Source organism: Talpa occidentalis, unplaced genomic scaffold (genome assembly GCF_014898055.3).
Source record: "Talpa occidentalis isolate TD23 unplaced genomic scaffold, MPIMG_talOcc4v2.1 talOcc4.4, whole genome shotgun sequence".
NCBI classification, from domain to species: Eukaryota; Metazoa; Chordata; class Mammalia; order Eulipotyphla; family Talpidae; genus Talpa; species Talpa occidentalis.
Window position 1 is genome coordinate 43630360 of NW_023604295.1, and position 12511 is coordinate 43642870.

The 12511-nt window shown below is 43.4% G+C and overlaps 1 protein-coding gene across 1 annotated transcript in view; it reads left to right on the plus strand.

The window, feature by feature from the left end:
* Positions 1-756: 756 nt before the first annotated feature.
* MYLK (myosin light chain kinase) overlaps positions 757-12511 on the plus strand; it is a 232225-nt gene continuing 220470 nt past the window's right edge. The window contains exon 1 of the mRNA XM_054700503.1: positions 757-792. The gene's annotated coding sequence lies outside the window, so the exon portion shown is untranslated. The remainder of the gene's footprint in view (positions 793-12511) is intronic.

Sequence of the window (12511 nt, forward strand, 5' to 3'; positions counted from 1 at the left end):
CCCTTAATGTAAAACCTGCATTTTAAAGAACTATTATTCTGCCTACACAGTTTTTGCATTCATTTATTGAACAATTTATTGCACGTAACGTGTTTCTAATTTTGAAAGTGAGCAAGCTGGTTTTCAGGCACTTCTTCCGAAAACCTAAATTGCATCCTCGTGAGAGATCTCGATTCATTATTTTTGATAGCCACGTCAACCGCCCCCCCTCCAAAAAAAAAAAAAGAAATTAATGCAAAAGTCTGCACCACGTTTGTCCAGTATGCGATCCTCTGTTATCCAGCCTCGAGTGGTCTTCCAGGCGAACATACAAAAAACACGGAGAAAATACCCCGACCCCCACCAGCGGGCTGCGAGGAGCTGAGCCGGGGTGGTCACCCGGGGGCCAGGAGGGCCCGTCCGGCCTGGGGTCTGGCGGGGATTCCGGGCTCCGCGAGCCTCCCGGGAGGAGCGCCGGTGGGCGTGGCGCGAGGGACGGCAGGTCCATTCCCTGAGCGCCATGCAAATGAGATGCAAATCGGAGCGCGCGGGCCGCGGTCGGGTTTGGTGTCCGGACCCAGCGCCGCGCTCAGTCGCCGGCTCGCGCGCGCACTCCGGCCTTTCCCACTTGCTGCGCCTCGGGCCGGGCTGCTCCTCCCGTCCAGCCCCGCCCCGCCGGGACGCGCCCAGCCCGCTCTCCGCGCCGCTGAGTCGGCAGCCCGCGGCGGAGCGGGAGCCGCGCCGGGGCTGCGCAACCGCGGCCGGGGCACCCCCGGAGAGCTGCGCCCCGCGCCCGGCCGCCTTCGCGCGCGGGTGAGTGAGCCCGCCCGACGCTTTTGTACAGGCGCGGCCGCTGGGGTGACTCCCCAGGGCGGGGGTCGGGGCCGGGACCCTGCCCCTGAGTCCCTGCTGGTGAGGGGCTCCTGCTTGCTGGGAGCGGGGTGTGCGGGTTAGGGGTGTGGGGGGCGTAACTGGGTGACTCCAGAGACTCCCGGCTGCCTGGGTTTCCTCGCGGAGGTGAGCTGCGTGCGCGCGGCGATGCGGGCTGTCTCTCTAGGTGTCTTCACGGGGCTGCCTGGAGTTAGGGGCGCGAGTCGTCGCCAGCCCGCGAGGAGGAGAGGTGGGTGGGAGGGCGCGCCGGGGAAGATCCGCGCAGCCCACGCGCCGGGCGGCGAAGGTAGGACAGTGACGGCAGCGGCCAGGTCCCAGGCAGAAGCGGGGCATCGGGTGTAGCCTTCTTGCTCTCACTCCCAGCTCGCCGGCTCTGCCTTCTTCGCGTCATCTCCTCTGCTTGGGTTCCATGGTTGATGGACCCTTGTCTGCAGATCATTGCGCTTGGAAAGTTTATGGTAAACTCATTCCCAGGTGCTGCTGGCAGTGGTGGAAGTAGAGCTCCTCCCTGGAGCTGTTGGCTCTTAACATCCTTCAAGACTCAAAAGACAGACTTTTAGCAGCTGCAAAGTTGACAGATAGACACTGTCTTGGTTGGGGGCAGCACCTCTATCAGGCCACCCTGATGGAGAAAGACTTAGCCCCTTGGGACCTAAAAGGGGGTAAAAGCGGTTGGTGTGAATTAGGGAGCTGGGTTGGGGTGAGGGTGCACCAGGGCAGTAGGCAAAGTACCAGGCCTCAGGAGTCTGGTTTTCATCATTGCACCTTTCCCTGGGTACAAAGAGCAAAGTCCCTGCTCTTAGAACTGCATCCTCTTTCCAAGAGGGTTTGTAGGTTCTTCATGGCATTCTTTTCGTCAAAAATACACAACTTGTCAATAAATTATTTCCAAAAGAGGGGCTTGAGAGACCCATCTGGGGACACACTAACGGCCCACCTCTCCCACAAGTCATCAGGTATCCACAATGCAAGATGCAGGGGGAGACTTCTGGTAACCTTATTGGGTTCCTAGAAAGCATCTCAGGTTCTAGTAAAATCATTTTTGTTTTTCTCACTTTCTTTTCCTCTTCCCCTCTCTTTTCTCTTAAATTCTTGACCTCCTTTCCTGCTGTCTTCTGCCATCCTGTATCTGAGTCTCCCTGCCCTGCACACTTCTGGGACTGTGGAGGGTAATGCTGCTTGTATAGTGCCCTAGGCCAGTGTGGCATTTTTCACTTAAGGTGTCCAGAGTTGACCCTTTCTCTCCCATTCTCAATGGCCAAGAGCCTTGAGTCTGAGCAGGTAGGAGCCCCAGCTATTGACCCAGGGAGAGGAGCAACTGGACCCTGAGTGCTGGGTGCTGGACTGAGTAGTGGGTACTCTGGGGACATGTACAGAGATTTTTCACTAGATGTGCTTGTCTGCCACCTTATTTACTGGTGTTACAAAAGGATGCCAGTTGTCACATACCACTGGGCATGAGCTTTAAAAACTACCCCCACAGTGGTGAAGGATTTGTGCTGGTCCATTTGTGTTCCTTCATTTGACTTTGTGTAATAACTGGTTAGCTAAGGAGGAGGGTAGTTGGGACTTTGGCATAGGTTTTCTTTGGATGAGATGTGCTGACCCTCTTATCAGGAGTCTGTTTCCCTAGGGGTCAGATCTCAGGGGACGTATTCAGGGCAAACTAGGCCCTGTGGAGTTCCTGTTATAATTGGTAAGGTCAGGTGTACCCACCTGCCACCTGGGGCTTAGTAAACTGACAGGTGCGGGCACTACAGGGCAGGGGCCCCCACTGGCAATTGCAGGGGAGTCTGCTAGGAAGCCTTTTCAGAAAAGGAGGCTCACCCCAGATGATGCTTAAGGGAAAGACCTTTGCAGAGCAAAAGGTGAGAGAGGAGTGTGGGTCCTGGAAAGGCTTCCTTCATCAACCTCAGAAGAACATTGTGAATGCTATGGGGTGTGTGTACTCAGCATTTATAAGAATGATCCCTTGCATTTCCCCTCCCCCAAAAATATGAGTCTAGAGGCTGTGAAACAGAAGTAGTTGGCTTTATTGGGGTTTTGGCTTTTTGGAGGTTTAGAAGGTAGGGATTTTGGGAATGCAGCCCAGGTTAAGGGCAGAGGTCCAGAGACCCCATGGAATAAGAAGGGTCTTGTTGAGTGTCTTTCTAGGAACAGCACTTCCTGGTAGTCTGAAATGCACAACAAGGCCATTTGGCAGCCCAGTGGCTTCCCCCAAATTCAAACCAACACACATAGGTTGGGAAATTGTTTATACTTGTCCTTTCTGTAAATGTAGTGAAATTTAGAAAATGATCATCAGAAAATAACTTTTCTCATGGAAGACATGGTCCTCACCCACCTTGACTATTGTGTCATTTTCCTCTGACCAACAGAGGGTACACCCAGAGGCTATGAGGTAGGCACGTTTGCATGGAAAATGTGAAGTGGACACTTGGTGGCATGTAGACTTCGAATCAGCACCATCCAGCAATAGTCCAGAGTGAGGATATGCAGACGTCACTGGGATGGGCTCCCAGACCATATTACTTTTGTTCCCTTCCCTTCATTCTGTCCAATTCCTGCCCATAGACACAAAAAAAGTGAGTGTGCTGGCCAGGATCACTGTAAGAGCCACTCGCCTGACCTACCTGTGCCATTCTGCTCATGAATTCTCTCTTTATTGAATTTTTGACTTCTTACATTTCCATTTGTTTTTAGCTAATAGGTTGAGCAAATTCAATTCTCCATACAATCTCTAAGCAGGTGGACCTCAGTGTTTGTCGCTGCAAGTCAGCAGGTGTATCCCACTTCCTTGTTGAATGCACTTGCTGTGCCAGGCTGCAGTGCTAATGAAATGTGTGGCGAAAGCCCCCAGTGGGGAAGGAGCAGGGTAAGAAATGCTCCCTTTCTGTGGTGCATGGGTTGAGAAAAGCCTGGATTTCTAGATGCTATACCATCTTCTTTTCATTGCCCTCCTGCTTACTTCCTGGATGTCTGAGGGTGAATAGTCACAACAGGAAGCCCCCTAGGGAGTTGTAGGAAATTTTGTATAGATCCATTCCTCCCAGTGTTGATACTTCTGTCCTCCCTTTGCCCTTCCCCTCTTCTCTTAGGTCCTGAGTGCACACCTCTCTGGAGACAAATGAAAAAGGATGAAGGGAGATTTCCTTTCAGATCTGCTTTATTTGACTCCTCCCCCTTCGCTCCCCTCCTTGGGCCTCCAGAACTGATACTAACTTGCTAATTACTTCTAAGTTTTTGGAAAACCAGTCACCTACAGTTTTGAGCCTTTGTAGTTGAGGATGCTGTTTATCTTTTTGGTTTTTAGAGGTTGAGATTTCTAGTACAAAGTAGCCCTCCTTCAGATTTCTGGCAATAGGAGGCCATACAAGGGTGGAATGTGATCTTTGGTGTTAAATTTGGGTTCAAAGCCATTCCTCTACCAGGCTGACTGGATGTTCTTGGGCGTGATATTTAACTTGTGAGTGACTTCAATTTTCTCATCTGACAATGAGGATAGTTATGAAAATTAAATGAGCATGTAAATATAAAGAGCAGGCACACGACAAGGATAGCTGTTACCATGCATACTGAGTAGTGTTCTCTGTGTTTGTGGAATTGCCTGCAGATCAGCCAACAAATATTAATTATGTACCTACTCTGCATCTAGCCTTGTGGAGGATTATAAACCAGACGTAGCAGGCCCAGGAGATTTGCATCTATATGAAAAGCAGCCAACACCTTTGAAGTGATTAGGAAACAGGGACAGATTCTGTGGTACAGACTCAATTATGGGATTTAAGGTTGGTAAGAAATTCAGGAACACGAGTGGTCAGGGAAGACCTCAAAAATGAGGAGAAAGAGAGGGTGTGAACAGAACCATAAAGGGGGGATGGGCCTGGTGGGGAACACTTGACTCCAGGGTCCAGCAGACTTCGGTTCCTCTTTTGGTGGAAACTGGTGCAACGCCCGTGGCCCTATGGGGAGTTCTTAGCCATGAAGATCTGCTTGTCCTGAGATTTATTTTGGTGGTGGTTTTCATTTCAGGCTTGTTTGTCTTCTGCCATCCAGAACATTCCTGAAACAAGTTTGTTTTCATTTTATACTGGATCAAAATTAATGAGAAGCAAATCTACAGCCAAAGTGAAAACTCAGTCCCAGGGAAGACTTTTGGGTTCCCAGGGCTTTGTGTTCTTTCCTCATTTATTATAGCTCATTCCCTGGTTCTGGGTGCGCAGGTATTAGGGCTGGAGGAGAGCCGTCCATCTGACATCTGCGTTATACTGATCTGGAAACCCTGGTCTAAGAGACCAAGAGAATGGGTAGCAGAACAGGAAACAGGTGGTGTTCTTATCATTCTCCCTTGATGGAGGGCTGCCATGGGGATGGGAAGGCCTGACCTAGGCCAGGGGAATAGATGTAATTTGGTTGTATCATGTGCTTCTCCTGCTTCTCCAGTCTTGAAGTCTGTCTTCTTTAATCTCGTGTGCCCCGAGGAGCAAGGGTTAATGTTGCTTGCTTTTTCTGGCCCAACTCTTTGATTGCTGCCATCCATCCATTGCCAGGCACCCCTGCACCTTGTATTTGCCCACACAAATTCCACCCATCCTTGAAGTCTTACCCCCATTCCACCTAACACCCAGGCTCAGTACCTGTGCCTGGCACTATGTTCTGGGTCTCTCTTGACTCTGGAATGCACCACTCCTCATAGGAAATTTTACTCTTATGAACAGTTGCTTTGGCTGTTTTCACTGACCTTGGCAGCAGTGGTGTTCTGCCTTTCTGGGCTGTCTTCTGAGACTCTGTAAAAACCAAGAAGAGGCCACAATTGGAATCAGATCCAGCGCTGTCTGTGCATGTATCTATAAATGGGGGCAGAGCTTCTTCTCTGCTCACCTGAGGAGGCTGTGGCAGTTGGACAAGTGCGCAGTTACCTCTACTTACAATGCAGTTGTAAGGTCTGCTGTCCCTAGGCCACAAGCTCTGATGGCACAGGCCATGGTTCATCTTTGTGTCAGCGCTCATAGCCAGCAAGTACTCTTAGCACCTGACCCAGCACAGATGTTCAGTACATCTGGGGTAAACAGAAGTGCTCAACAAAAGATTCTGAGGAATTTTCCATCTGCTGCTCCATTAGGAAGGCGCTTTCCACTCTTCTACCTTGTGGCTAGGTGTCACCGCATTGTAATTTTTCTCCTGAATTTTATGTATTTTCCAATTAAGTATTAAGCCTATTCATAGAAGATGCCTAAAATGGACTTATTTCTACCTTCCCCACTATCAAGGTTAAGTTCTTATTTACTATTTTCATATTAATGTCAACAGAGTGATCATTTTTGTAGTTGCTTGGTTACTAATCTTGTGGAAAAGAATATGTTAGTGACAAGGCAATAGGTTGTTTCCCTCTACCTGGAGGAACACACACCTTAGCCTGTAACTCACCTCTTATTACTACCCAAAACCTCTGTCTACCAGAGGACCTGGTGGCAACCATGATATTGACGCAAGTGCCTCTGATTCTGTTCCAGGGCTTTTCAGTTGGTGGTGTTGTAGGGACATCTGAGGCTTTTTGTTGCCATGGGGCAGCCAAGTAGGTCACCAGCTGGTTATGGATGACCACAGCTGCTGAGCCCTTCCTCCTGTGGGCATCCTACTGATCCCTAGCAGAGGAATCTTCAGTTTTACTTTCATACTGCTTTGCTCTACCAGACTTCACTAGCTCACATTTGCAGTATTAACTACAGCCTCTCTGTGAACAAATATATTTTACATTTGATTGCTTAATCTTAAAGCACAGGTTCATTATGTAACTCCACTTTCAGAAACCTTCAATGGCTCCCTGCTTGTCAAGGACACCCCTAACCTGAAGTTGAAAGGCCTCCGTAATCTCCACTCCAAGCCAAGAAGACTAACTTATTATCCCTGCACCAGTTTATACTTTCCTGTTCCTTTACCTTTGCCTATCAGTTTCTTCTTTCCTGAAATATTCAACCTCTTTGACTGACAAGTCTTTCTATCCTTAAATATTTGTTCAAGGAATGAATTGAATTCCTAATACTCCTACACTGTCCCAACAATGAGACTGACTCCCACCTCCTCAGCTTCAAGATTTCTTGCTCATTGGAACTTCTGTAGCAGTTAGTACCTGTAAAATTCTTTTGATGGTGACAAGTCATATATTATGGAATATTTTTTATTTAGTTTAGTTTTTTCATGCTAAAATTTTGTATCGATAACTATATTGAAAAAACTTCCAGGGAAGGACATGCCTGATGCCTCTTTTTCCTTGTAGTAGTGATTCCAGAACATACTCATAGCAAAATCCCTTTGGAAGCCTTGTTTGAAAAATAATCCTTGCCTTCCCAGTCTCCAGCCCAAACTCTGGGTGAAGCCAGGGAATCACTGTGTTTACAAAGGTCCCCATTTTTTTCCCATGTCAGCTACTTTTGTGTCTTTAACTGGATTAATGTGCCACTATGTACTATTTCTTTGATATGTGTATTAGGAAAGAATTTTGTCTTCAGAATTAGCAAAAACCAACACCTAAAATGTACCTATTTCTGAAGAACTAGAGAGAAAAAAAATGAAAATAATTGTCTTTATTTTTTTTTTTTTTTAATTTTTTTTTTTTTTTTTTTTTTTTTTATAGAGGCATGCTTTATTTATTTGTTTGCTGGTTTGTTTGTTTTGTTTATACATGCACTGGGTACAGTCAGAAGCGCGGGAGGGTGAGAGAATTCACCAGAGCCAGAGCGGGGAGCAGAGCAGGCAGAAGGACCGAAGTACACTGCTGAGGGGAGCAGCGGGCGGCAGGAGAGGTCTGCACGCCATGTGGGACCCTCCTCCGGTGGCCGGGGAGCAGCCGGGGATCGAACCGGCGCCGCAGAGGCCGCGGGCAGCTTCGCAACCCAGCGCTCAACCGCTGCGCCACCGGGGAGGCCCGAAAATAATTGTCTTTAAAGATCACATTCCCATATTTTCTTGACTTCAAGGCTGTCAGGTTCATATTACTTTATAGGTTCTCAGGGAAAACAAATCCTTTAAACTATGCAATTTTTATATATTTATGTATTTTATATATGTAATTTTTGAAGTTATAAAATGCCTTTATTCATAAGATTGGATGTCAATTCATAAGATATCATTTTCTTCATTTTTGTAAAAATTAAAATATTAAGACCCTTCTGAACTATGTTTGTCTTTCAGAGTTACACTGAATCCAAGATAAAATGCTGTTTATTCGTGCTCATAATTTTTGAATGTTGACCCATCCTTGAATACCTGGGATAAATTCTTGGATATTTAAAAAATAATCTGTAAATCTTGACTTTCTAATATTTTGTTTTGTTTTTATTTTGCATCTGTGCTCATAAGTTAGATCAAACTACTGATTATCTTAGCTTTCCACTACCAATTCTGTATGCGAATTTGATTTTGACGTCTTTAGCACCTTTAGGATTAACAGAATGGTTCTGAGCAATATTAAAGTATGCCAGGGTTTTATCTACATTCCCTTTAAGTTAAATGTTCTTGGTTTTCTCTAAGGAAATAATGTTGCTTAGAAGTTAAGTATCTTTTCAAAAAATTTGGTTTTAATTGAGGTGATATTGGTTTGTAACACTGTATATGATTTAGGAAAATAGGTTCACAGATCCTCAGATGTATGTTCATGCCCACCCCCATGTAAGCTCTCATAGTCCTCTGCCATTGATTGGACCCACTACGGAGCCCCCCACCCCTCCTTCTCTGGTCATCTCAATTCTGCAGTTCCGATTTTGGGATTTGTTTTGGTTTAGTTTTATAATTTCCTTTTTGTTTTTCTATATTCCACATATGAATGAAGTCTATCTCCTTCTGATTTATTTCACTTAGCATAACCTCTTCCAGTCCCATTCATGCTGTTACAAATGACAAGAATTCATCTCTTTTTGTAGCTGAGTAGTATTCCATCTTAATCTAATAATTTGTTGTTGGGCATCAAAGTTGAATATCTTTTGAAATTTAACTGGAAGCTTTGAAAAATTATTGCACATGAAATCAGTTACACCAACATTTCCTAGCTTTGACAAGTCTATGCTTTATTTTTGATAAATTTGGCAGTTTCTACTGCCCTTTTAAAACATTGGTTGTCAAGTGGTAGGTATTGTTTAGACATTTCTCTTTCTCATTTAAAAAACAGAAATATAATTTACATACATTTAGTGTAGAATTCTTGGTTTTGACAGACATATATAGTCATACAACTACCACCAGAACCATGTGTTTTCTCCCTATGATTTTGCCTTTTTCAGAATGTCATGTGAGTGGACTCATATAGTATATAGCCTTTTTAGTTTGCCTTCTTTCACTTAGCACAATATCTTTGAAAGTCATTCATGTTGTTGGATGTATCAGTGGGTCATTTTTTTTGTTGCTGAGTATTATTATTTCATTGTACTGATGTACCATAATGTGTTCTCTTGTTCACCAATTGAAAGGCATTTGGGTTTTTCCGGGTTGGGGTGATAATGAAGAATTTACTGTGAATATTTGTGTACAAGATTTTATGTGAACATAGGTTTTCATTTTGCTTGCATAAACACTTGCGAAAGAGGTTGCTGAGTGCTGTGTTGTATATTTTACAATAAAATGCCAAAATTGTTTCCCAAGGTGCCTGTATCATTTTACATTCCCACTAGAGATGTATGAGAGTTACAGTTTACAAATCCTTTTCAGCCCTTGCATGGTATTGTAATTTATAATAAGAAACATTTATTTGGTCTTTGACCCCAGTTCTGCTGTAAAGCTCCTAAATCCCTTGGAGTATCTGAAAGCGGAGAGTGGTAAAGGTGTTTTGTTATGTTAATGAAGCAACTTTGGGGAAAGCACCAAAGCCTGGGGCCTGGTTGCTGGGAGAACCAACCATGTGATTAGAGGGTTGGAACTTTCAGTTCCTACCATCCCAGCACCCTCCTCCAGAAAGGGTATAGATGGTATAGAGGTTGATTCAACTTCCAGTGCTAATGATTTAATCAAACTACGCCTATGTAATGAAGCGTCCATTAGAAATCAGAAGGACTGGGTTTGGAGAACTTCCTGGTTGGTGAACACATAGAAATTTGGGGGATAGTGGCACACATGGAGAGGACCTGGAAAATACGTGCTGTTTTCCTGTATGCATCTCTTTCACCTCTTCTACAATAGCTCAGAGATCTAGTAAGTAAAACATTTCTCTGAGTTCTGTGAATTGCTCTAACAAATTAATTGAACCCAAGAAGTGGTTTGTTGGAACTGACAGTTTATAGTTGATTGGTCAGAAGCACTGGTGATAACTTGGACTTGTGAGTGGCTTCTGTAGTAATAGGATAAGGGGACAGAGACTGTCTTGTGGGACTGAACCTCTTAATCTGTGTGATCTGATACTGTCTCCAGTTAGTGTCAAAGTTTAGTTGAATTGTAGGACACCCAACTGGTGTCCAAAAATTGTTTGTGTTGTGAAACTACCCCTCCTACCTGCCCCACGTTAAAATTTGATGAGCAGAACCTTTTAACTTGGTGTTGTCTAACTTGTTAAATTTCATATATCCTCATAGTTGTATTGATATTGAATAACCAGTAGATATTCAATATCTACCTAATATTTAGATGTATTTACCTAACATGAGATCATTAATATTTTCTCCAATACTTCAAGGTTCTTAATAGTTTTACGTTTCACATTTAGGTCTCATCCACTTGGAGTTATTTTTTATATATGGTTCAACATATGGAAATTGGTTTTTTGCATATAAATGTCTAATTATTCTAGCATCATAATGAAAAGGCTATTCTTCCCTAATTTAATTATCTTTGTATCTCTGTTAAAAATCAGTTGAGTGTACATATAGATGTATGCACTTATATGAGTGTATGTTATATTTGTATGTATGTGTGTATGTATGTGTACATGTAGGTCTATGTCTGATTCTTATGTTCCATTGGTTTCTGTGTTATCCTTTCAACAAAACCATGCTGCCTTGATTATTGTAATTTTATTGTAAATTTTGAAATCAGGTAGTGAGTTTTTAACTTAGTTTTCCTTTTGAAGATTGTTTTGGCTATTCTAGACCTTTGTCTTTCATAAATATTTCAGAGTGACTTTGTTGGTTTCTACATAAAATTCTACTGGAAGTTTGAATGGTATTATATTGAATCTGTAGATCAGTTTGGAGAAAAGTTACATCTTAAGAATATTGTATTATATTTTTAGCTATGTATTTCATAATGTGGATGCAATTATAAATGATTCTTTCAGTAAAATTCTGTTTTTAATTGATGCCTACAAAATTTAAGTTGGAAAATAAAGTACAGCAAGCTATGTACCTATAGATTGTAGAATTAATATAATTAGTATAATTGTTTGCAATTAACCAGCAAATGAAAATATATAATTTAAATAACTGGGAAAAACACCCAATTTTCTGTCCTCATCCATTTCTGAACTATTTTCCTGAGCTTTTCTTTTTCTTTAGCAATTGATTTTTATATATTGATCTTGTATCTTAAACCTTTTAAACTTACTAGTTTTGGTAGCTCTTTTATTAATTTGTTGGGGTTTTCTATGTAGGTAATCAATCATATCATCTGTGAATAAAGTTTTATCTCAGTCCAATTTGTTTGACTTTTATTAATTTTTGTTGCCTTTTTTATGCTGGTTAGGATTTTTATGATGTTAAATAGGAGTGATGAAAATGGACATCACTACTTTATTTCCAACTGCTACTTTGGGGGCATGCAGTCTCATACCATTATCTTTGATGTTATCTGTAAGTTTTTTTTAAGATGCCCCTTATCCAGTTGAGGAAACTTTATTTTATTCCTAGTTTGCTGAGATTTTTAATCATGAATGGATAATGATTTTTTTCAATTTTTTTTCTTCAAATTTTTTTGTTTTATTTTCTCGAATTTTCTTTCTTTTTAAATCTACTGAGGTCTTATTTTTTTCTTTTGCGCATGTGGCAGTGTTTTAGTCTTATTGAGCCAGCCTTACATTCCTGAGATAAACTCTACTTAATTTAGAGCATTTTGTCTGAGGCTGGCCCTGTTTTTTCCTTCTTGTGTTGTCACCAGTCTGGGACTGGGCATCTTTCAGGAGCAAGGCCCCAACACTGCTACCTCTTACTTTCCATCTAGCATAGAGTGGCTGACCAGTGAACATTTGTGGCCACTTGAAAGCAGTCATGTACATCAGTGCTGCAGCTGTTGAATTTTCGCCCCTTAGTGCTCCAGAAGAAATGGAAGTGTTGTGCATGGGTCGGGTCTAGTGTCAGTGTAGGTAGAGGGTAATCTTTCATTTTAGAGATTATTTTAGAAACGTAACTTAACTTTGGTCTGTAGGGCACTGCTTTCTAATTATTCTTTCCTTTTTCTGTGGGTTGCGGTTGGCACAGTGGCTGGTAGGCTTGGCCACTCAAATATATAGATGCCAGCCCAGTGCTGGTGCTCTAAAAGGACTTGACTGACCTCTCCTTTTACAGAGGGGTGTGCCTGTGTCAGGGAGAGGTGGAGCAGGAGGGGCCAGGCCTGTCTGGCTCCTAAATGTGCTCCCTCTTAAGCTTCACATGTGACCTTCGTGTTTGTGGTCGTGATATGTTGACCACACACTGCCATGATAATTTGATTTTGTCAGGCATATGCA